At 43.5% G+C, this 25,588-nt stretch overlaps 1 long non-coding RNA gene across 1 annotated transcript; it reads left to right on the top strand.

Moving 5' to 3' along the window:
- The first annotated feature begins 3,158 nt into the window (after positions 1-3,158).
- LOC146785480 (uncharacterized) lies at positions 3,159-24,327 on the top strand. Its single transcript, XR_014970668.1, has 2 exons — positions 3,159-3,356; positions 21,028-24,327. It is a non-coding gene; the product is annotated as an uncharacterized LOC146785480 (long non-coding RNA).
- Positions 24,328-25,588: the final 1,261 nt, after the last annotated feature.

Raw genomic sequence — 25,588 nt, 5'->3', positions numbered from 1 at the left:
GGTGAATAGCGCACTTTACCAACCCATGATTGATTGATTGAGGTATCTTCTTCTTTAATTTGTTAAAGTTGTGCCTATTCTTGAGTGCCCGCACTTGCTCTCCTCCGAGCATGTTCCCCAACGTGCATCACAGCTCAGTAACATTTTAAGGGTTTGTAGGGTGCTGATCAAGATACATTTTGGGGTCCCTTAACGAAAAAACTATGAATTTGTTACTGCCTTTTGACTTATTCAAGCCCTCGTGAAACCAAATAATACCAAATTATTTGTTGAACCTTCAGAAACAGGGTAACGTAAAAAAGACTAAAACTTCTTGATGTTTGTCAGCCAAACAGTACCAAAGGAAATCTTGAAAAAGCATTGATAAAGCAATTTTCTGTTGAGTTTGGATCTAGATGTTTTTTATTTGCAACAGCAACATTGTATATGGAATTCTGTGTCTAACCACTTTCTTACCCCATTCATAGGCAAACGTACTAAGGGTGACTTGTTAGAATTTTAGTGGATTAGTGCACAATATTAAAATAAGACATATGCTATTAGCGCATAAAATTGGAGCTTTACTATCCAAATATCTATAATCGAAAATATATCCTTCTGTATTTCTGGCGTTCTTGCTGCAACAGTGAAAATCAAAGCACTGCTCTGAGGATTTATAGCATTTCACCAGTTAACATCTAAAACGTTTTGCCTAATTTCCACGGGCGTCTACTCCACTAGGGCGGAGGAGCGTCTCCCCACTGCTTTCTCGCAAAGCGCAAACATAAAATGGTAATAACTTATATTTCTTTGCGCATTGCAAGTAGGTGGGTGGGGGGAGCTTCCCTGCTCTCCGAGCAGGACAGAGCAGAGTGGTTTGGCCATTCATGAGTGTGCAAAGACTGTATGGTCGGCCCTCTCGGGCCGCCCAAACCAGTCATGCACACTCTGCCCTTCTCCATGCAGGCTGCATTGCAGCTTTCATGGAGAACATGCCATCCCCTACATCCCCTGGCTGGTCGCTGTCCCGACCAATCACAACACTCCACTGGAGTGTTGTGATTGGCTTTGGAAGGGAGCCTGGTTGCCTTCTTCCTGTTCCTGTCGCAGGCAGGAGAGCAGGAGCAGTGAAGACGCGGAACCCGGGCCGGCAGAAACGTAGGTTTAAATTTATTTATTTATTTATTATTATTGACTCCACTCCCCGTATGATCTCGTGCCCGCTCCCCCCCACCCACGAGCCATGCCGGCCGCAACTGCTAATTTCTTTTCCCCTGCCGTGATCCTATTCTCTGATTTATATTTGTGCACGTCTCTGTTTAGGTTGCTACCTTTGAACGTTGTAAGAGAAATAGGATGGGATAGGATATGTTGCCAGACAGAGATATAAAGAGGACTGTATAGCAAGCGATGAAAGTAGATGGAATGGGGGGGGGGTAGAGATAAAGATGATGTGGAAAGATATGTGAGGTAGTAAAAAGAAGAGAAGTAAATGTGGGTTGAGATATAGATGATGTTGAAGGATATGTGAGGTAGGGAGATAAGTAAAGTAAAGAGAGCAATGTGAGACAAACAGAAGAAAAGATAAAGAGATGTAGAAATAGGAATAAGTAGGGAGAGAAAAGAGGTTTAGAAATGGGTATGATTTTAGAGTGCAGGAGAGAGTGGTGGAGATATGGGAATGGACATGTAGAGAGAGGCAGATGAGTTCAGTACTGGAAGGGGTGAGGTAGAGAGAAAGGTAAGGTAAGCTAGGTAAAGGCTGCTGAAGTTAGAGGTAGACAGAGAAACTTGAGGAAAAACAAAGAGATGCAAAATAGACGGCAACAAAATGAGAACAAATAGAAAACAAGGCAAGGAAAGACAGAAGTAGGGAAGAGAGAAAGGTAGAGAGAGGTCAAAAGTAGAAAGGGAAATGTGATGTAACCTAAAAAGAGAAAACTGTCACACGTGAAATAGGGAAAGAGAGGTGATATATACACAAAGATTTATGAGAAAAGAAGGTGAAGCAGCAAGATCAATGAAGAAAATGGTTGCGAGAGATAGTTGAGGTGGCGGGTGAGTTGAAAAGGGTAAGGATAGAGATAGAGCAATAGAGAATGGGAGAAAAGTGTAAGACACTTAGAGAGATGAAGGCATGTGAACAGAGGTAGAACGAGAGAAAGGGAGGTAAAAAGGTGAAGAAATTGACTAATGATGAATAACATTGAGGGTTAGGTAGTGAGAGGGAGAGTGGTGGAATGAAGAAAGGTAAGGTAGAGAGATAGGTATGAGGTAGATAGAGAAAGGAAACTGACGTGAGGAAGAGTGGTGATGTAGAGAAAGGGCTGAGAGATAGGTAGAGAGATGTAAGGTAGTAAAGACATGAAAAAAGAGAGATGGATAGGTCATATAAGGACAGAGATGAGGTTGTGTGAGGACTGAAGCTGTTGCAGTAGAGATACAGTAAAGGTCAAATGGAAAAGGATAAGTGAGGTACAGAGAATGGAATGAGGTAAAGAGAGCTGAGGTACTGAGAAGGGATCAAGAGTGCCAGCTTCAACTGTAAGCACAGAGCATGACAGGGCAACGGACATGCCCTAAGAAGGTGTTATGTTTTTATGCAAAGCCCGTGTGGCTATCTCAGTATAGGGCTTTACATCCAAAAATATGGATGCTTGTGCTTATCTACTCAAACTACACCCATGTTACTCCCCTTGATGCAGAGTGGTGCAAAGGCACCCTGCACTATTTGTGCAGTAAAAAGGGCCTTTCCAGCAGAAACTACGTTTGCGTTGGAGAGGAAATACCCTTGCAAGAGTGTGTCCTGCCACTTTATGTAACTTTTCCCTGGCACACACCCTAATGTTTCTGCTAACCATACTCGATTAAAAAAAACAGGAAACAAAGCTCTTTTTATGAGCAACGTTATTATGGTAGGCAGTACGACTCTCCTACTCACTATACAAGGGGGGCTGCTTGGGGGATGGGGTCCCTGGAAAAGTGCTCCCTTCGCCCACGCCTTAAAACGTGTCTGTAACACTGCCCTGGGAGAGGGGCGCACCGCCAGCTACAGCCTTCACTATCCCACATAAGGACTCAGGGATGGTAAACATGTTATGTCACCGGAAAACCCCTAGGAGTCTAAATAAAAGTGAAAGTAGATGAACCTGAATACTATATAAATGACGACACCTCCTTTAGTCATCATTGCGTGCAGCAGCAGCCCAGATCCAAGATGTGCCGCGGAGGCTGCCAGGTCTTGCTTTGCAGTCCGACTGGCAATCGCAAGATCATTGACGTTGCCAAGAGCCCGGAGGCTTTCAAAAAAACAACGGTCAAGAAATTCAAACAGCTGGCGGTTAAAAGAATGCAGGAACCTACCTTAATAATGACAGGTAAGTTGGAGCGTAACTCTCACCTGCTGCAAACTGCCAGAGCTACAGTATCCTGGGTAGATTTACCAAGACTGCGCCACCACAAATTCACCAATGTAGCGCCAGGTGGCACAAAATATTGATACATTATTTACTTTTCATTTTAAAAAGAAACTGCGCTGGAAAGTTGATTTACAGTAGTGCAAATAGTGTTTTGCATTGCTTTGTACTTTGTTGTGTCAAAGAGGCAGTAAAGGGTGGGATTTGGGTATTCCACTGCTACCTCTTGAATCAAACAATGACTCTTCGTTGAAGCAAACATGTGAGAAATGGGTTAATTTTGTCATACATTTCACTCATTGCATGTGTGGTGCACTGTGCAGCACACATCAAATGTGTTGAATGTAAATAAAACTGTATCTAGCAATGGATTTTGCACTGGAGGAGTTTCAGTCACGTGCAAAACGTATGTTAGACAACGTTACGCTAGGTATTCGACTGCTACTGGGAAGGACAAAGCGTAACACAAGGTGAGGCTGTTTTTGTGCAATGGCAGAGGAGGAGACGAGCAGCAGGCTATTTCTATTAAATATAGCTCTGCACTGCTTCTACCTCCTAGCACAATGCAAAAACGCTTGTTGCTGCACTGCTTTGCACTATTATTTAGTAAACTTGTAATAGGCTATTTAAGGACTGAACTTATACATGCTATTTTATGCATGGAACAAGGTTTTGTCACATAGTGTGTTCATGGGGGATGTTTTACATTGACATACAGGTGGTGTGACAGAGATCTAGTATTGCTTACTTGGCTGGTTAGCTACCTTGTTGGAAGGATGGTTAACATTCTGTCTCATTTCTGGCGCCTTCGAATTGAATAGAACCAGGAAAAGTGTGTGCTTTTAACTTTATAACTCTCAGCCTTGTTTATGACCGCAATGAATTGAAAGGGACAAGTGAATGTGGGCACATTACAAGTCCTTTTACCTCCATGACTTGAAGGGGGTTATTTAGCAGTTGACGGGGAGGAGTAACCTGTCTGCTAAATTGATGGTCAGCCCGCTCTATTCAGAATCAGGCAACATGTCATGTTTCTGCAGGTGTACATCAGAAACAAAAATACTGTGTGACATAATATTGTGTCAAGAATATCAAGGACAGCCAAGAGGGATCTGGTCTGACACAGGAGGGGCAAACCTGCCTCACCTTTCCATGAGTGGGAGAAGGGCATGGATTACTGTGCAGTAATGGCTGAATTGATGTACAAAGCACGTGGACCCCAGCAAAGTATGAAATCATATGGGAGCCCTAGAGGGGTAATATTTGCACTGATTGAATGTGCCCAGGGGACGCTGGCCCTGGCCAGTATGGATTAATTGCTCCCTTCCCTCTACCTACTTTCACATGCCTCTCTGCGGGACTTGGAGTGTGCCACTGTAGATGTGAATTGTTGCTGCCAACCTGGAACGCTGTTAGCATGCTGCTATAGGTGGAGAAGTGTGGCTCAATGATTAGACCGGCAGACCCTGATGCAGAGGTCTAGCCCGGGACCGGGGTTCAATTCCCTGCCTCGGCGGGTCTTGGGCTCAAAAATTCCACGGACCTGTTAATTCTCGCCTCGGTGCCATTCCAATCATGGAGTCCCACTCTGCAACTCTGGGCAATAGCTTACTTAATCTCCACAACGGCCCCCACAACGCTAAAGGATGCCTGGCCTCCACCTTGGGGGTGCCCAGGAGTGGACGCCTCACAGGGAAAGCCAGGATGGGTTCCACAGCGGTATTCGTACAAGCGCCTTGAGACCCTTGCGGGTGAGTAGTGCGCTATACAAGTATCAATTTACAATTTATATGTCTTCTTTATTCATCTTCCCGAGTGTTGTAGCAGAGCTGCTAAGGTTACATATGTGACTGTGCTGTTGGTCTTTGTTTCTATTTTTCTGCTGCATATCAAGAAAATCAAGTAAATGTGTTATAATAAAAAGAATATCAAGGACAAAAATATTGTGAAGGTATGTTTCTTTAGGTAAGCAAAGGTTTACTGTTTATATGTCTCCACATATATGTACCTTGATGATATATATATTCAAGGTATGTAGATGGGGAGCGAAAGAATAGTAAATCTATATTTACATATTTGCACTTATCTTCTCGATATTTTGGTCCCCAATATTTTTGACACAATATTCTGTCCACACAATATTTGTGTTTCCAATATTCGGTTAGTGATCCGTTTCTGCAAGCGCAGACCCTGGTGTCTCTCTTGAGGACACCTTACACCAACAGCCACATGTCATTCAAAGTACCTCCGACTGTCCTCCGCAATTAGGGCCGATGTTCAGATGTACTTTTTTCCTGTTCGGGACTGCCAGGAAATTCCTGCTAGACATGGGAAAAAAAACATACTAATGCCCACCCCTCCACCCTTCAATAAAACTCCTAGGCTGTCAGCGGCATTCGTTCTTTAGGTCTCGCCTGACCCAGCGCATGCGCTGGTCTGGCAAGACTTTTTGAGAGGGCTCCGAAAAGTGCTACCAGGCCAGCCTAGAGCTACAGGGCACGTGCGCGGGCGCGCGCGCCGCGCTTTACCGCAATTACTTTCACTTTAGCGGCCGCACGGCCGCCTTGATGTTTGCTCTTGATCGCGATCACTTTTACTTTCGCCGCCGCACGGCCGCTTTGCATAGCCAATAGGTCTCGCTCTTGGGACCTTATAAGTATTTAGTTATGCAACTGTTGCATGGCTAAACACTTATAAGGTCCCAAAGGCGAGACCTATTGGCTATGCCAATGCTTGTTGTTTTTCAAAAGCAAACTGCGGCTTTAGGAGCTTGTGTTTAAAAAAGAAAATAAGTTTAAGGGGCAGCCACAGGAAACATGGAAGTCACTCACTAAACTTACAGTACCTTCGGAAGAGCTGTTGTGGTGGCAGCTCTTTTTAAGGCACAGAGATCTCTGCCAGGCAGACAGAAATGCCTAAATGTAGCAGGCAGAAGTTCACCAAGGTGGTGGAGGCTTTAACCTCCGCCACCCTGGCTGATCGCCAATCTTTAAACAACTTTCTTAATTTCATTTCTAACACAATTGAACTGAATTGGACAATTTAAAGTGGGCAGAATAACTTTTTTTTAGCTCCGTGACTCTTAAGTATTGTTTCTGGTGCCACTGAATTAAGTAGGACACGTAAAGGTGTGCACAGTGACAGCGCATAACTTTGAACTCAAGTCTTGCTTCTAGCACCATTTTATTCAAGGGGATGAGTAAAAGTGTGCATGGTGACCATTTTTTAATGCTACATATACTGCCTCCTTTCTGACACTTTTGAACTAAGTGGGACGAGGAAAGGTGTACACAGCGAACATTTGTGTAACGCTGTAGCTTTAAGGCTCTGACTCCAAGTTTGCAAGAGTTTTGTGACTCCTGTTTGAACATGGGTTGGAATTTTGAGTTGAGTGGTATTAATCTCGCCTGATACTTACTAGATGAGTTAATACCACACAGCTTGTTTCATTTTGGCAGTGTCCATTAAAATCTGCATGTTATCCCACAGAAACTCTGAATAGGTGCTGCTTATCTCACCCGATCAATTTAGAACCTTGACTATAAATACCCGGTAAATTTTGAACCCCGGGCACAACAAGCGATAAATAGCATCTTTTATCTGACAACAGCTTTCACACTGGCACACCAGGCTTCAGGGTTGGAAATGATTAACATTTATAATGTCACTGGAAAGAAAACCCCTAGGTGTTTGAGTCTAAATAAAAGTGAAAGTAGATGAACGACTCTCTCACTCACTAATATTCAAGGGGGCTGCTTTGAGGGTGGCTTCCCAGGGAAATTGCCCACTTTGCCCATGCTTTAAAACGTTTCTGTAACACTACACTACACTACACTACAGCTACAGTATTTACTATACCCCACATCAGGCTTCAGGGATGTGAAATGTTAGACGTCCCTGGAATATCCCAAGTAGTCTAAATAAAAGTGAAAGTAGATCAACCGTGCAGGTTATATAATTTACTAAACCACCTTTAGGCATCATTGTGAGGAATCAGAGAGCGGCAACACAGAGCAGAGGTGGGTCAATGAAGTTGTCAAGTGTTTCTTAACAGCCCTACTGGCAATCGCAAGATCACTGACGTGGCGAACACCAAGAGGAGTTCAGAAAAACAACAGTCCAGAAATGTAACCCCTTCGCCGCGGCGCGAATTCCGCCGCGGCGCTGGAGGGTTTTTCGATGAGCGCGGCGCCGCTGTGCTCATGACGGAACCACGCCGTCATGAGTCACGGGCGAGCTGTGATCATGACGGAGTGGTTCCGTCACGGCACCGCCCACTTACGTTACACGCCCGCACAGGCGGGGAAAAGGCACCGCGTGGGCGGAGCGGCCACCAACGGCCGCAGCATGACGGAACCACTCCGTCATGAGCACAGCGCGACCGTGGCTCATGACGGAGTGGTTCCGTCATGAGCAGGGAAGGGGTTAAAGAGCTGGTGGTTGAAAGAACACAATAACCTAACTTAAGAATAATATGTAAGTTTGGGGTAAATCTCAAGTGCTGCAAACTGCAAGAGCTACAGTCTCATTGACAGATTTATCAAGATTTCGTGCCACCACAAAGTCACCAGTGTAGAGCCAGGTGGCACAAAGTATTCATAAAGAATTTACTTTTCAAATTAAAAACAAAATGTACTGGAACGTTTATTTATTTAGAGTGTTTTATAAAGCACGCACATGACCCAGGGGTATAAGAGCGCTGTACATAGGGTTGAATTAACAAGATGATAGGTATAGACATGTACATCAAAAGTAAAGAGCCACAATAGGCTGTTGCAACTGATATCAAATTAAACGACTATCAGTCCATTAATATTCCATTAGACTGCATTGATCTAGCATCTTCAAGGTGGGTATTTGCTGCTGCTCCAACTATTCAAATCCAGGTACGCAGAGGAGCAAAGTTTTCAAGGGTTCTCCTGTAAACAATGTGCTTCTGACCAATCTTGACATTGCTGCTATTGTGACGTCCCTTGCGCCCAGACTCCCCGAAAGTCTATAGAAGGAATCTATTAATTAGGATCTTTTTCGAAAAATTGGGTCGATGGGTTTGAGTACACTTTGGGTGGTAAGGAGTTCCAGAACCTTGGCCCCGCCCGGAGAAGGATCGTGAGTAAGCTTTTTGTTTTCGGAATCTAGGAGGTTCAAGCCTGAGAGAGTTAGCACTTATTAGGTAGCGGCTGCCACTGGAGATTCAAATCTTTTCTGCCCGGTAACTTGATTCATTAAAATGTAATGCTTTGTGTGTGAGGAAGGCTATTTTTAGTTGAGTTCTTGCCTCAAGGGGAAGCCAGTTTAGCTACCTAAGCAAAGGGGTGATGTGGTCAGGGTGTATAGTTGCTGTTACCAGTCTCGCTGCAGCATTAAGAGTCATTTTGAGTGGAGTTGTTCTCGCTTTGGGTAGACCTGACAGGGTCGCGGAGCCGTATTCTAGTCTGGGGACCAAAGGTGTATGTACTGCTTGATTGAAATCTGAAGGTGGTAGAAATGGTTTCAATTTCTTCAGTATTCTGAGTTGGAATGTCACACTGCGTGTGGTAGCACTGATGTGAGCTCTCATGTTTAGACTCTTGTCAAGTGTTATTCCCAGGGATTTTGTGGAGTCAATGATGGTAGGTTTGCAATTGAGTGTGTCTAGGTGCTTGAATCAATCTTGGATGTGTGAGGAGCTGTTTTGGGGGGAGAAAAGAAGGAATTTGGTTTTCAGAGAGTTCAGCTTGACGTTGTTTTGAGAGAGCCAGGACTGGGTTTTGACTAGAGTGTTGTTTAGTTGAATGACGTTGTCTAGGGAGGATATCTTTAAGTATAGTTGTGTGTCGTCTGCGTACATGTGGTATGATTGACTGAGGATTTCAGTCAGTGGTTCCATATGCAAATTAAAGAGTGCAAAAATGTGTGCTGATGCACTGCTTTGCACTATAATTTAGTAAACGTGTCCCTCGCTATTAAGGACTGACTTATACATGCTATTTTATGCATTGAACAAGGTTTTGTCACATAGCATGTTCATGGGGGATGTTTTACTTTGACATACAGAAGGTGTGACGGAGATCTAGTATTGCTTACCTGACTGATTAGCTACCTTGTTGGCAGGAAGAGTGTGACTGGTTAACATTCTGTCTCATTTCTGGCGCCTTCAAATTTAATAGAACCAGCAAAAGTGTGTGTAGCAACATTTTTTTAAACTTTTTAACCTTGAGTCCTGTTTATGGCAGCATTGAATTGAATGGGACAGGTGAATGTGCATACTTTGAAAGTCCTGTGTACTCCATTTTTGATAAATCGTCACTCTTGACATGAGACTGCATAAAGTACGTTGTTTTAATTACTGCTGAGTTGAGAAAGTATAAATACTGTTTTTAATTGTTTTAATCTATCATTGATTGTAGAATTGTTTAGAGACCACGGTCTAAATAAACATTGTTTTGACTGACTGAAAGTCCTTTTAACTCCATGACTCCATAAGGGTTATTTAGCAGTTGACGGGGAGGAGTAACCTGTCTGCTAAATTGATGGTCAGCCCTCTCTATTAACCCTTTCCGTGCTCATGACGGAACCACTCCGTCATGAGCCACTGGTGCGCTGTGCTCATGACGGAGTGGTTCCGTCATGCTGCGGCCGTTGGCGGCCGCTCCGCCCACGCGGCGCTAATTCCCCGCCTGTGCAGGCGATTAGCGCAGTGGGCGGAGACGTGACGGAACCACTCCGTCATGAGCACAGCTCACCCGTGACTCGTGACGGAGTGGTTCCGTCACGAGCACAGCGGACCCGCAACTGCCCCCAAACCCCCCCAGCGCCGCGGCGGAATTCCTGCCGCGGTGAAGGGGTTAAGAGTCAGGAAAACTGTCATGATTCTGCAGGTGTTTACAAAGCATTTCGGAAACAAAAATACTGTGGGACATAATATTGTGTCAAGAATTTCGAGGACAGCCAAAACGTATCTGGCCTGACCCAGGGGAGGCAAATTTGCCACATCTTTCTATGAGTGGGAGAAGGGCATGGATTACTGCGCACTAATGGAGAAATTGGCGTAGCAAGGATGTGGGTTCCGCTGCAAGTACGAAAGCATATGGGAAGCCCTGGAGGGGTAATGTTGTTACCACTTATGAATGTTCCCAGGGGACGCAGAGGGGCGCACATCATCCCCCTGGCCTGTATGGATTAATAGCTCCCTTCCCTCTACCTATTTTCACATGCCTCTCTGCGGGACCTGGAGTGTGCCACTGTAGTTGCGCTTTGTTGCTTCCCACCTGGAACGCTGTTAGCGTGCTGCTATATGTCTTCTTTATTCATATTCCTGAGTGTTGCGGCAGAGCCGCTGGGGTTACATATGTGACTGTGCGGTTGGTCTTTGTTTCTGTTTATATGCTGCATATCAAGAAAATCAAGTAAATGTGTTATAATAAATAGAATATCAAGGACATAAATCTTGTAAAGGTGTGTCTCTTTAGTTAAGCAAATGTTTACTATATATAACCCCACAACCCCACATATATGTACCTTGATGATATATATATATATATTTTTTTTTTCTTTTTCTATTATTATTATTTTTTTTTTATGATCCTGAAAATGTGAGATTTTCTGTCCATGTCTGCCATAAATCTTGTCACTTTACAAGAATGAAGTTTTTTGAAAATACTGGTATGGTTTAGCAAATGACTTGCAGTCCATAATTGCTAGGTTGAAGCTTGTTGATTCTTTAGGTGTTCAAGGCCGCTTGCCTCGTTTTTTTAATAAAGATTTAATCTAACTTGAGTTCACATCTCGAAAGTCAGCAGCTTTATCTGTGTTTACAGCCAAGACATATTAGTTTTGCAACTGCTTGATTTTATCACCCATTGTTTTTTAGACTATTCTTAAAGAAACTATGCTGAAAATTAAAAAAAACAGTGTTTATCCAATGTCTTCTTGGGACTGTTTTACCATCCTGGACACAAAAGTAGGCTAACGTTTGCCGGACACACCATTGGTTTTTAGGTCTCGCCTGACCCAGCGCATGCGCTAGTCTGGCGAGACTTATTGAGAGGGCCATCAGGCCAGCCTAGAGCTACAGTGCATGTGCGCGGGCGCGCGCGCCGCGCTTTCCCGCGATTACTTTCACTTTCGCGGCCGCTTTGATGTTTGATCGCAATGGCGATCACTTCCGCGGCCGCACGGCCGCTTGGCATAGACAATAGGTCTCGCTTTTGGGACCTTATAAGTATTTAGTTATGCAACTGTTGCATGGCTAAATACTTATAAGGTCCCAAAGGTGAGACCTATTGGCTATGCCAATGCTTGTTATTATTATTATGATTATTATTATTATTATTATTATTTAGCTTGTAAAGCGCCTGGTTACTCCAACGGAGTGTTCCCGCGCTAGAACATCATCCAATACCCCAGCGACTGCCCTGAACTAACGCCCTTCCTGCGCGTATGACTATCAAGTAATAGAGGTCAAAGAAATATTACTTCCGTACACTGAAAGGGTGTCGGAAGAGGTAGGTTTTTAAATTTTTACAGAACAGAGACTCCGACACGCAGGTCCTAAGATCCGCAGGCAGGGCATTCCATGCCTTAGCTGCCAGGAAGCCAAAAGATCTTTATTTTAACTAGTATATATTGTAATTATGCTGCAAAATGCACAGTTTCGGCAATTGTTTCTACAAACCCTTTTCTGGGGAAGAGAGTTCTGCTGAATGAAATTCAGAATCACTCCAGTGCACTTCAAAGTCGGAAACTTGCACTCTACTACTTTCAAGTCATGAGCTGCCACTCGAGAGAAATGAAGTTCCTCCCATAAGCATATTTTGAAAAGGCATGTGCCACACACTGTGCTTTTACTAAAAAAACAATAAAACATCGCTATAGTCCTTCAGGGAATCTCCCACCTTACCCATACCCTTTTCCAGTCTATCCGGCAGCGAAGGGGTCCATTAGATTACAAAAATATTACAGCCTCTGGCTTATGACAATAGGGCTATTTCTCAGGGTATAGAAAACTTACAGGTTTACGCTTATGTTAGCAGAGCTAGTCCCAGGTATCTCAAGATCTCAAAGTGTAAGAACCGCTTTCAGAGGGCCACAGGCACTCAAGCGTTACTGGGCCCAATTGTGTGGGTCAAGGGTTTTTACACCTGATGTCTCAGGGGCCGACCTACTAAGGATTCTGAACAGCTGGGCCACATGCCGCTTTTTTACATGACTCTCAGGGTAGCGTGGCCCGTGCAGTCCAAGGCTCGTGAAGGTGGATACAGGGAGGTAGACACGGGCCCACAGCTCACAATGTGTACAGCAGCAAAAATAAATCACTGTCAAGCCAAGTACTCACTTTTATAGAAAAAGAAAAGTATATTATTTCTATTGCTATCAACACAAACAAAAAACTACACAGTCGCCTGAGGTCGGGTCTTTAATGTTTCTTTAAGTGAATCTGTAAATCCTGCTCCCTCCTCGCTCCTAGAAATAGTGGCTATTCTCCATTCACTATAGGCAACATCCAGGGTGAGCTGTACTAGGAGTGCAAGTCTCAAGAGCCCACTTTGACTCTAATATAAAGTAAACCATGTTCCAGTGCTGCAGCGCTATCTAGCAGCAAGTTCCCCAGGTCAGATTGGCCTGCACCCACAGGTGTGAAGTATCCTGTGTTCCTGCTCATGCCCAATACCCGGCTGCTTAAGCAGCAGTAGCTGAATTCAGGTGAGTTTCAACCAGACAGGCTGCACTTAGCGGCTGCAGATTTCCTCAAATGTGGTTGCACTCCTGTAGCAATTAGAGTTTCTTTGCAGCTCTTCCTGTGAGGTAAGTATCCGATAGATCTCCTGGTGGGGGGTTGTGGCGATGATCCCGACACAGGTCCCTCACCTTGGTGATGGGAGAAAGGTGCTCCCAAAGCAGCCTCACTTCCCCGGCTAGGGGTTACAGATCAGGTTGCAATTTTTACTACTCCTGGTGACCCCCTCTGGCACATGGGGTTATCGTATCCTCACAGCGATACACAGGCTCCTGCCAACTCAGCACATCAAAGTCTTTGGCAGTGACTGCTTCAGACCTCCACACGGGGTCGCTGCTTGCTACCAACAAGGCTACATCCCTTACCACATGGTACCCCTATCAGGGCAGCCCCTCTTGCAATACAGGGTTGTCACCTCACACTAAGCACGAGCTCTGACCCAATCATTGCAGCACTGCTCACAGCTTAATTCACAGTGGCCCTCCTCTGGCATTTGGTGGGTCACCAACTTTGCCCTACACACAGTCAATGACCTGATCAGTGCAGCCGCTGATTCACAATGGCACTCCTCTGGCATACTGGGGTCACTCACTTTGCCCTGCATAGGGCCAGATCGGTGCAGTTATTTCCTGACACCTCGCAAAAGGAGTCCACTTGACAGGGCTCCTGACTGGACTGGACCTTGCTGCCTCCAACACTCTCCTCTTCCTCACAAGGGCATATTGGTCTTAGCAAGCAGGCAGGTGTTGGTGCTCCACAGCGGGTAGTCTTGGATTTTGTGAGTGATGTCCCCTCACCCAGCAGGGAGACTAGCAGGCCTTTTCCCCAGGCCAGGTCACAGACAAATGTCTTGTAGAGCTTCCCTTGCTCACGCAGCCCATCATGCTTGACAGAAGAACATTTTTTGGGTCTCAAACTCCTCTTCATATAGTCAATTTCCAGACACCAAATGTGAGTTAGGGTCTGAGTCTTTAAAGTTTTTTGGGGGGTCAGCGTCTTTGAAGTGCCCACTCCTCTTTCTCTTGAAAGTAGGCTATCACAGCAGGAGTGACTACAAAACTGGCAGTCCAGGCCGTGGGAATGATGAGATCCATACCTGGATATCAGCAACAGTGATAAGTGTATTGAATAGTTAACCCAGGGCCTAAGTCCTACTCTTTATGAATTCCTTATCTGATGTATCTCCTTCCTGGAATGTGATCAGGCCCTTTCCATGTGAACTCTCTCTGATTCAAAAGCACCCTTTGAAGTGTAAAGGGGAAGCCTGGCTCTCCCCCCATCGTTAGTGTGTCCTACCCAGCTCATAGGAATGCAGCAATACACAAATCTGTCTGGGGGATTGCTCTATCTCCTCATGTTCCATCAGGCAGCCCTGAGGTTCCTAAGATGGAACCCAGAGTCCACTATGTACTGTAGCATTTGTAGGCATTCATACACCCAGTACATGCACTTAACCTGCAATCAACTGTACAGCCCTACCTACTTTATGTCGTACCACTCACAGCCATACATACACCCAGCACCTGCATTTCACATGCACATACTGCACAGCACTATATCCTTCAATGTATTGTACCACTCCCAGGCACACATACATCTAGTACATGCATTCACCATGCACGCACTGTGCAGTACTGCCTTAGGACTATAATGTAGGCTATCCCAGGGACACATACACCCAGCGCAGGTACACCACTTATTCACTTCACAGTACTACACTAAACTGATGTAGGCCAAGGGTGAGAAAAGCACACAGCAGCAGAACTTTAACTGAATGATCCTCTAGGCCTCACTCCAGTGACACATGTTAAAAGGGACCTGTTCACTACTACTGATCTCTACAAGGTATGCTACCACTATCGCTCTTGTGCTGCTTGACTCCTGGTGAAGGCATTAGCCTCTCACCACTGTGAGGGTAGCACTTTGGGCTCCTCTCACAGTCCAACAAGACTGCAATCCATGAAACAGGCCTATGTCGTGGCGTACAAGCATGATCTGTGTTAGCCTGTGATAACAAACAAAGGGCAGGGGTGCATGTCCATACCAATGCGGAGGACTTTTTTGTCCCAGCACACAGGCTCTAGCTTCAGGCAGCACTGCTGTCCTTCAGGTCACAGAGACCTTACGGTCTCATAATTTTGATAACATAGCTATGTCCTGGTGTAAAAACATCTTCCCGATTCATGTGTCTAACAACATTAAAAAAATCTTACATGCAAAGAGTATCAGATATAAGAACTGTCAGGCTACAGACATCCTACAGACCCACATTTGGACAGCAAAACCATCCCATAGCTTACAAATAACTTCCAATCTCATCTCATTGCATAACTCACCTTCTATTTACACGGCTGTTGGAGAACCAGAGTTAACTCACAGGTTTCACAGGTCCAAGTCTGTGACGGCAGATCTATCCTTGGGTTGAAAAAGATCTTACATTCAGGGTCTAGGAGTTAATATGCCCCACAGTACAAATATTTACCAGGCTTCTGAACATGACAGCACATCTCCAATCTAGGACATTATCTAGCCTCTGCTAAGGTAGTTATTCACATTTATAGTAACCTGACTGTCTAATGCCAATATACTGGAGCTCCATTTTGTTTTTCAAGCTTTGTATGTGTTTGCCACACACTCACCAAATAAATAAATGAAAGTGTGAATTAATGCATGTATATCATTACAATCGTGAACCGCTAATACTAGCTCAGTTTGCATTTACATTTTTTGACAATCAGATCAAAAATGTAAAATACTGTAAGCAGCATGAATTTTTACTTATTGGTGATTTAAAAAAAAGATAAAAATTGCGCTTGCGACTTTAAGCTTCTCGTGTTTGGAATGGTGCACATGAAAAATTTGACTTTCACCTTTTGTTTAGACAGTTGTTTCTAAAGAAACACATGTGACTTGCAATCTCTGGAATTGGTCGTAATGCTCAAACCATGTCAATAAAACAGTAGTCTTTTTTGACTATTAATATTGGATATGTATGGATCGAGCACAGAGACAACAAGCATTTGCAAGGCAATAGGTCTTGCATTTACGCGAGTTTAAGCTATTGGCATTGTAAATGACAATGCCTTTTATTTATGTTTTAAAAACGAAAACAAAAATAAAAGGCATTGTTATTTGCAATGTCAATAGCTCAAACTTACGTAAATGCAAGATCTATTGCACACCTCGCTGTCGAATAGTTCATGAGCCGCCCTGCCGCCTGGGAGGTCAGCCAACCCCGGCACATTCTAAAGTTTCCAGGCATTTTTTGCTACCCGAGATTGTTGCCAACGAAGCATCTACAACCCAACCACTATTAATACTAGTGACCTAACGAAGCCAGCACGTCGGTGTCATCCATGTGGGAGCCCGCTGCAGACCCAAAATACTAAGTGTCGCTGCCACCTGCACATATTATAAGGCTCAAGGCCTGTAATCCGTTTAATTCGCAGGCAGTAACTCCCTTAGCCTCGCGAGACAGCACCTAAAAGCCTGACCCACCTTGGTCCCATGGAGTAAGAACAGCTGAACACGGATTTTGTGTATTGGAGGTTCCAGTGCAGACCATAGCTTCCCCTGCGGTTCTGAGCACGTTGTAACTAGGGGGCCACGGATCCCCTATACCAAGTAAGCACACAGGACCCCCTGCCCCCAAAAACACTCCAGATCACCGAATGGTAAAAATAAATACTACATGTGCAAAACCTCACCAGATTTTAACCTGCTGTGCTCTCTGGGTCGGGCCTTCCTTTTTTTGGGCCTGCAGAGTCCCAGGGAAACATGGACAACTTCCTCCTCTACCTGCCCCCCCGCCCTGAAAAAGACAACAAACACAGCCACTTCCGGTCCGACGCAACCGCTTCCGCATGTTTTAAATAGATATTGCAACAAAAGTGTGCACATTTAAAAGACATACTTCAACAAAGCAGAGCATCTAAAAGAAAAACGCAGTTGCTCTACTACATTGCAGTGTGTATTTTAAACGTGCACACTTTTGATGCGGTATGTATTTCAAACGCAAGCGCACTTTTTATTTTATTTTAAAGCATGAGTGCCGATGCGGCTCTGCAAGGCGTCATCCTGCCGCGGGCACTTGGGTTCTGCCGGCATGCTGAGAGAGGCTAAGCATGTGGAAGCAAAAGGGTGAGTGCCAGATACCCCTCATTAAGAATATAGCGACCGTGCTGCAAATAAAACAAGCATTGGCATAGCCAATAGGTCTCGCTTTTGGGACCTTATAAGTATTTAGTTTTGCAGCACAATATCTTTGGTGCAACAACATCAGCTGTTGCATGGCTAAACCGTGTACCTTATAAGTGTTTAGCCATGCAACAGTTGATGTTGTTGCACCAAGGATATCGTGCTGCATAACTAAATACTTATAACGTCCCAAAAGCGAGACCTATTGGCAATGCCAATGCTTGTTTTAAATGGATTGTTTCTCTGCCGTTTATGTTATGTAGGCCTGTATAATGCTCTCTTGTAGCCTTAACTGATGGAATGAGCTTTGCATGTGTTGGTTAAACTGTTGCGCTTTCAAACATTTTGATACGTGTGGGATAATGGGCTGCAGATCGCTCAATTAATTTTAAGATTATTTTAATTTATATACCATTTTATATTTGTTTTAGGTTGGTGTTCTGTGTTTGCTGTATTGATTTAATTAATTGCTATTTATTTTAGATGTGTATGATATTTATAATTGCTTATGTCAATGAATTGAATAATGTGCAATATTTCTGTAAGAATGCATTTCTTGGAAATAAAGAGTCTGATCTGATATACATGTGTGCATTCATGTATAGCAAACATATATTCCTGTTCTGCTGAGGCCACCCTCTTCACTGACTATATAGATGGTTCTATATTTTGAATGAGGCCATACAAATTGCACAGAAAGGTATACTTTGCAAAAGTCTATGAAATTTGTTGCAGCTTCACAAAAGCTTGCAATCTTTGTCACGTCACTATGAAAATCATGAAATGTGGGGAAATATATGTCATCAGCAAGTCCCGTAGTGCTTGCAGGCAGCAAAGAAGACACGGGCACAGACCAGGCTACGTGCAAGTAGCAGCTTTTTAGACAGGTAACTGAATTGCATTACGTTAGGAGTCACGAGATGCGTGTGTTTTACGGTGAACGTGAAATATAATGACAGTGCAAACTGATTAACTGTAATTTTGCTGCAGAGCATGACATGCACAATCACGACAATGCCGCAAATCGTGGATAGATATCTGATGCCGAAACGGGAGAGGATCCGAGGACAGTGAAAGAAGTAAAGAAATGCAAGTGGCGGCGCAGTGGGGGAATAAAAATGTGAAGGAGACGCGTGAACTAGCCTATGTTCGCATTAAAGTCTGACGCGCGTGGGAGTTAAACGCCATAAAGACGGTGAGATGCGAGTGCGATCTCAATGAAAGATAGGGTTTATGGCCTAATCACAGCGCAGTGCTGGTTAAGGGAATCCCATAGGTAAAGCACAGTGGCTTGCATGGACAGGCTGACGCCCAATGTAACCCCACAAACTCGTCCTAACTGTATGTAGTCCAAACGGAAACCCCAACAGTAGACGGGGCAACTAGTGTGAAAACAGCTAAGCAGGGGTGGAGAAAGTTAATACAACTGGACGCTAATTGTAACAAATTAAAGAATTAAATAATTAAATAATTAAATCAAAAACGGGCACTGTGCAACAAGTTACCGTATAGTGAAAAAGATCTAAGAGTGTAACGTTATATACAGTGATTATATGCCAAATGCGATGAAAAGAAAAACACAACAAGCACCAGAAAATGTCTACTGTCTGAGGCGGTATTGGCTTAGTCAGAAGTGAATTGCTCCTTAAAAAATTCACATCAGATGCTTCCGAAGTTAAGAATAACAAGCTAACGAGGAGGGAGGGGGAGAAGGAAGGGAGGAGAAGGGAGGGGGTAGTGAGAGCAGACAGCAAAGGGGTGGAGGAGGCTTAATGAGCCATGACAGAAAGGCAGATGGCGGCTGCGGGCGTGCACGCTCACGTGCACTCAAGCTTTAGGCCACCTAAAGCCTCTGGTGGCACTTTTAAAAGCCACTTACTAAATGTCTCGAAGAGACAGCATGCGCTGTCTCAGGCGAGACCTAAAAACTGATCACCGATTAATTTAAGGAAACAGTGTAACGCCGCAAGTAAAAGATCCAGTCCTGATGGGCGGTCTCAAAAGGAGACAGGGCGGTAACAAGGAGGGACTAAGAAGCCTGATTATCAATCGGAAGCCAGCGTTTACCGTAGACGATGACACCAGCCAATGAAAAATAGGGGTGGGGCTCCCACCCCACTTCTAAAATATTCTCTAATACAGCATGCCTCGCAAAGCGAAGCAGTGCGTTGCGCAGCAACACTACACGAGGCCTAAAAACTATTAGCAGAAATATGAACTTATCCAAATGCAATTGAGTCAGACTCAAATCACCATCAAAACATAAACATAAAACATAAACTAATTTGTGCCAATGCAGTTGAAGGAGTTTCCATAAAGGGCGTGTTATCTGGTGTTGTTCAGTGTCTTGATTGGTTGATTCGTATCCTTCTTCTACTAATGTTACTTGCATTTAGGGAAGTTTTTTTATTTCCTTTTAGTCACTCCATGGGACTACAGGTGTTTTCTTGTCCTCTCTCTCTTGTGCTGCCTCCTTTGCCATTTTCCCGACCCTCTTAGATCTATGTGTTGCTTTCTCTGTCCCTCCCACCCCACCCTTCGTTTAAATATCCCTCCTTCACCACCTACCTCAGCTCCACTGTAGGTCCCTAACCAATCCATTATTGTCTCCCCTTCCATCCCCATTTACCACAAAATAAAAAAAAGTGTGTTTGTCGTGCTATTGGTGGTAGTCAATCTTGAAATGGGTTTTTACCCATTTCGGGAAGTCCACCTGTAGGTGCACAAGTGCAGGCTTGTGCATTGGGCACCAAGAAATCATGGGATTATATTATGTGAACATATCCATTCAAAGGTGGCTGCCAAAGATGCATGTAACCTCACCGCAGCTGTCTACCAAAAAATCATTGACAAGGCCAATAGGTTTCACTTATAAGAATTATTGGGTTTGTAATGCTTGGTGTAAAGAGGCTCAATAAGGCGGCATCTGTTTTTATTTAGTAGCTGACACGTATATAGATTAGGACAAACTAGTGCAATTTTCACTGTCTGACTCTGAAGAAGAAGATTACTTGTGGCAGCTTAAAGAACAGTATTCACACTTCGGTAATTCACAGTACAAGTAGCAATAGCCATCAGCCACCCTAACAAAGGGTCACTGAAAGGCTGTAGGCCTGAAACAAGCTATTTGTTCCTGCAGCTAGGTATCTTAACTCCTCCCATTTCCATATTACTTCATGCAGTTGGATACCATTTTAGTCTCTGAACATACTGTGGTTTCCACCCAAATACTACTCTTTGATATTTACAGGTTTTAAAAATATAGTTTATTTGTGCCCTGCACGTTTGCTTTTGTCTCATTGTTACAACTCCCATGGAATGTAACTCTGTTTCCCTGCCAGGACATTGTAGACCATTTCCTGACAATCATGCACACCCTTCCTAGGAAATGTTATCACAGAGTGTAAGGTGTGCCAGAGACCAGTTTCACGTCAATGTAATCAATCAGATGGTAAATACAGAAACATGGCGACTCAGGCTTCCACCAATTTCTAAGTTATGTTTCTGCTCGCTAAGATCTTAAAAACGTTATAAAAAAGTCCCAGGAGAGTGAAGTATGACTGTTGTTTAGCTGTTAGCTTAAATCTGGATATAGGGTTAGTTACCACCTAGAGGATTCCTGTACACAGCATAATACACAGAGAACACAATCATTGCATTCAGAGATATTTATGTTTATTGCTTATTTTACTAAATGCAATCTGTTATTGTCCACAGGCTATAGTGACATTGGATTTCTATTCGCAAACAAGCAGCTGGAAGAAAAGAAAACATTTGGCGATTATGGCATAGAGCCCATGTCAGCCATAGTCACCGTTGTGAAACTGCCAGGCGGCTAGTGGTGGAAGCTCAAGCTGGGAATTCAGGCGTGTGGATATATCATGAAGGAAGTGAATCAAAACACAAAATTCCCACGCCAGATACCTCTATATACCAAGTTTATTTTGATTTTTCATCTATAAATCAGTTTTTTCACGCCTTCATCTCTTGATTCATAAACCAGTTCTGCACTAAACAACATCCTATTCTTTTCCAGACAAATTAAATGAAAATATCTCGCAGTAATACATGTATCATGAATCCATCTCTACCTGATGATCTCGGAGACAACTTTTCAGCTTCTTTCAGAATTAGCCAATCCCCTTGAAGCCTGAAACAAAACTCCCTGACCCAAATTGCCCAGTTAAAGGCTCAAAGTATCCACTCCGCACCAGGGAATCTACTGCGAAATTCTGTGGTGAAAATGATTGATGTGACTATGAACAATATCAAAATGGACCTTTGGAAAACTAAGCACACATTGAAAGAAGATGAACATACCATAATAAGGATGGCATAGAGTTCTTGTGGAAAGAAAGAGGGCATCAAGCCCAAGATCGGCACTGCTCATATTAGCTGTCATTCAATTATCCTCATTAATTATATTTCAGTCACACAGTACAAGAAAAACATATATGCATCATTGAGAATTTAAGGACTCATTTATAGCCAATAAAATGGTCATTTATAAAGCATGGGCAGGATCTGCTGTCATGGCGGTTCCTGTCAATAAATGCTGCTGTTTGGTGCAGGGCTACCTCAGCCTGGCACAACCCTGCACCAAACAGTATTCATTTTTTATTTTGAAAAAGTAAATCCCAAAATGTGATTTTCTTTTTGAAAATACAAAAAGTAATTCTCCTATTAGGATGGGAGTCATCCCACATGGTGGGGTGGGGCATTATTTGGTTTTTACTGTCCCTCACTGCCACCTTTTGTGAGGGACAGTAAATAAATGGCTAAATGTCTGCCCATCCTTATTGGGTAGGGTGACTTATAGCCATTCCTCTGACAGCCCTTAGTCCGTCGTGCCATCAGAGTGGTTTGATTATGGTGGTGACGGAGTAAAACTGAAGGACAGGCAGGCAGAGCTTCATGATGGTGGTATGCATAATCTGTCGTTGTTGCGACAGATTATATATACCACCCTCATATAAATTGGGCTCTTAATGTTCAATCTGTTATGCCTTATTATTTGTTAACTTAGGGGCAGCACCTCTGTGGCTACATGCACAATTATCTCAAACCCTAAAAATCGCTAATGAGCTGGTTTATCTTTTCTGAACTTGCTGCGCACTGAGCTGTGCTGATCAATTTCCTAATGTGCAGGCTACCACCAGTAGCGGCCACTCATATTGGGAAGTGGTGAGGCGGGGGTAGGGGGAACTCAAACAAAAAATAAAAGAATTTTAAATACAGAAATTTCACTTACCTGCTCCGATGGCCGCAGCCTTGCTCCAGATCCTCACGCCCCGTCCAGGAGCTGCTTCACACTGCTCAGCCTCCCAGGGTCCAATTTCAGCACTGCTGTCATGCTGGGAATACTACTCTTAGTGTGTGAGTGCCTCGGTTCGGCGCTCAGACATAGACTGAGAGCCTGTGTTGGTTTCTCCACCAAGCTGTACAACACAGCTGGGGTGGAGCCAGGCCAAGTGTGCATGACGCTTTTGCTGGCCCCAGATGGCCAGTCAAACCGATATGTGCACTTGGCAGTGCCCACAACTCCCCCCTCCTCCCTGGTCCTGCAGGGTCAGTGTGTGTGGCCACGCCGTTCCTCGGCTCACAGTAACAGGATGCAGGACGAAAAATAAAATTATTAAAAATGTTGTATTATCATTTTATTTTTGTCCTTTGCCTCTGCTGGCTTTCAGCAGGGAGGCGGAGAGGTGCGACGCTTCTCTGTCATAACAGAGGAGCAACCCCTGGCTACCACTCTTGTACATAAAAGCAAACTGCCTTTACCACTGTGGTGAATATCCAATGAATCGCCCACCACCGTTGAAGAATTCTACACATTAAAAATGTCATTAAATCTGCAGTTTAAGATTTTCATTGTTTTTCCAGTGCAATAGTTTACATTTGAAACACCCTATAATTAGTATCCATGACAACCCATTTCTCCCACACACCCTCATAAACCCCTGGTAATTAAACTGGGCTGATTTCCAACTGTTTTCACCTCATCAGTGCAATTACAGACAAGGACGAGCCATATGCAAATCATTACTAACCCCTGCTGCAAAGAAAGGTTCAAACTGAACTAGAGAAGTCAAGCAACCCCATACAAATTTAAGCTTTGTTGGGTTTCATAAGTGAGTTAAAGCTTGAGTCCTATGAAATATCTCTATTGTGACCCATGCCTGGGCATACCCTTTCTACTTAGGGGGGCTCATTTAGATAGCCCAGTGATAGAAGGAATGTTTGAATTAGTTGCACCTCTGTAATTTCTCTGGACCACATTTCATTCCATCATGTTTTAGCTCATCTGTACCACTACAGAAAGAAACCAGCCATATGCAAACCACTTTTGGTCCCACCCCACTATCAGGGTCCACACTGAACTGTAAAACTATAAAGCTTGATAAATTAGACAAATATTTTGCTAACTCATCCCAAAAAAGGTGTTTAGAGCCAGACAGCTGTGGCCCAGTGAAAGGCAGTGGGAGGCAGAATTTACTCAGTATTGAAAGGCGCCTGGCACTATTATTATCCTAAAGAATCCAGGTGAAGGAAAAGGCACAAATTGGAACTCTTTGCAAACTGAAAAAGTCAACAATTGGAAAGGTACACAGAAGGAAATATGCACCATCGAGCATGGAACTAGCTCTGCTTAGTCAACTCTCACATCCCTGAAGAGATGATAAAATAAGAAAGGTTGTAATTACCATGATATGAGTTTATTATGCTTTCATTAATTGACATAGGTGCAGCATAATTTAGACTCCACCCTCTGCATATACGATATTCATATTTTATCCCCTTTTGTACTTTCATTTCGTAATATAGCTAGAACTAATTTGGATAATTTGTATTCTTTACATATTGATAATTTGAATTCTGTACTTTACAATCTCTTTATTCAGGGTGCATGAGTAACTTAATTTCATTTCTTACCTGTGATCATATCTTTTAGTTATCCTTGTTAATTTTGATGATTATAATAAACTAATAATCTGAAAATAAACCTTTCTAGTTGCATACCATCCTCTCTGTCATTATTATAGAATTGAATTGCTTTATTGAAATGTAAATGACTTCAGAAAGCTCGCTCTCCTTCAACGTTTCAAGTTGACTATCAAAGTTCCATACTAGCAGTAGGGGATGCTGTTTGATGACTATACTAAGGGATTGAGGTTTAGAGACCCTCCGCCCAATCAACATCTTGTATACTTGCTACGGGCATCAAGGAATGAATTGGTTCTAGCACAAGCAACTTGTCACTGTTTCTAGTCAGATTTTTTGGGTGGACATTGTGGGCTGGTTTACAAACTGGTGGATGTGGAGGGGAGATTGCAGTATGAAACCCCAAAGTCTTTCCAATAGACATCAACTAAGACATGAGTTTCATTCCTTTGAAACTTTGCTAAGAATGTACCTTTGCCCAATCCCAAATGGAACCAAATAATAACCACATACAATGTAGTTAGCAAACTTCTTTTTATTTTAGATCAATAGACACTGCCTCTAAACCCACCTCTGATAGGAGAGGAGCCAAGCACATAATATTTCATGTGTTGTTCCAACTTGATCTAAAGTGCTCCAAAGATTTAAAGGCACTACCCCCACACATGAAAAAAGTGGCATTTTATCCCAGTCTGACAACTTTTATGGACAACCATACTTATCACAGCACGAGAGACACTTTGGTAATTGAAAGTATATGTGAACTTTGGGGCTATTTCACTGCATGATCTAGCATTGTAGTCTGATTTCAGCCTCAGTCTTCACCTCTCGCCATCCTCATGTGTTTGTGTGTGTCTGTGCACATGTGCACTTGCTAAATTATAACCTGCAAATTTAAAGGGACAAAGCACAAGAGGAGGGAAGGAATACAAGATCAGTATGCAAGTGAACCTTATTTACTAGTAGCATAGTCATTTTTACATAACATCCGTGTTGGTGTGTAGTGGCTGCATTTACGTGTGAATGAGGTGTCCCTTGTAGACATGTCTCTCTCCTTAGGGAACTCTGGGTGAGATAGTGTCACCAATTTGTTTTCAGATAAAATTCCATATAATAAGCCCGTGGTAGGGGAAGGCTTGACTCCTGGTCTTCGCAATATTCCAGTTCTTTGTTTCCAACTTTGTTGTTGATGTGCAGATTTGTCTTCCAGAGATCATGAACTTGTCTGCCTGGTAAGGAACCATGTTAGATTAACTTACTTGACTGTTCCATAATTGATCTTAAAAGTGTTATGGCTTGACCATGGAAGCACTTTGGTACTCTGAAGTGTACTGGT

Source organism: Triturus cristatus, chromosome 11 (genome assembly GCF_964204655.1).
Source record: "Triturus cristatus chromosome 11, aTriCri1.1, whole genome shotgun sequence".
NCBI lineage: Eukaryota > Metazoa > Chordata > Amphibia > Caudata > Salamandridae > Triturus > Triturus cristatus.
The sequence above is the reverse complement of the archived record's forward strand: the minus strand, read 5'-3'. Positions and strand labels throughout refer to the sequence as shown.